Consider the following 774-nt stretch of genomic DNA (forward strand, 5'->3'; position numbering starts at 1 on the left):
ATTTTTTGTTTTCGCCACTCCAAAATCTTATTTTAGGATTAGGAATGTTCTATTTGGCACTTTCCAATCATTATTTATTATAAATATTAAATCTGAATATTTATATGATTCAAAAGCAGCGCGCTAACAGTGGCCAATTGGGTTGACTACGGGACGCAATTGTAGTTTAAAAACTTGCCAAGATTGAGGACACTGTCTGGTATCAGACTCTCCATAACATTTGAACATTCTGGCAGCACTAACTGATCAAGCGAATCCACAAGAATGTCTGCAGCTAAAATATTATTAAAAAAATTTTTATCGATAAGTTGGATTCAGACCAGGTTGTGATTTACCTTAAACTAATATATAAAATGGTCAAATTCATAATATACATACAAAAAATATATTTCGGAATTAAAACAGTGTTTTATTTGCACGTGCTAATATTATCCCTAATCACATACTGAAGTGATGAATATTATTCCAAACTACATTTATGCGATCACAAAAAAAAAGCCATCTAATTGTTATCTATAATTACTTAATTTTCAATTGTATAAGAGTTAAGATTTATTTATTTTAATGATTATTTAAAATTTTAATAAAATCTAAGATAATAAACATCTGAAAATATCCATCACATGATTTTTAAATTAATTCTCTACAAAAATCATAATTTAAAATAAATATTGATTGGATTTTTATTGTCATAACAGCCGTCGAATTTTTCCAACTTTTTTGCAGTAACTTTGTAAAATCAGTGGCCAGGAAAATTTTTTGAATCATTTTATC

Source organism: Belonocnema kinseyi, chromosome 1 (assembly GCF_010883055.1).
Source record: "Belonocnema kinseyi isolate 2016_QV_RU_SX_M_011 chromosome 1, B_treatae_v1, whole genome shotgun sequence".
Taxonomy (NCBI): Eukaryota; Metazoa; Arthropoda; class Insecta; order Hymenoptera; family Cynipidae; genus Belonocnema; species Belonocnema kinseyi.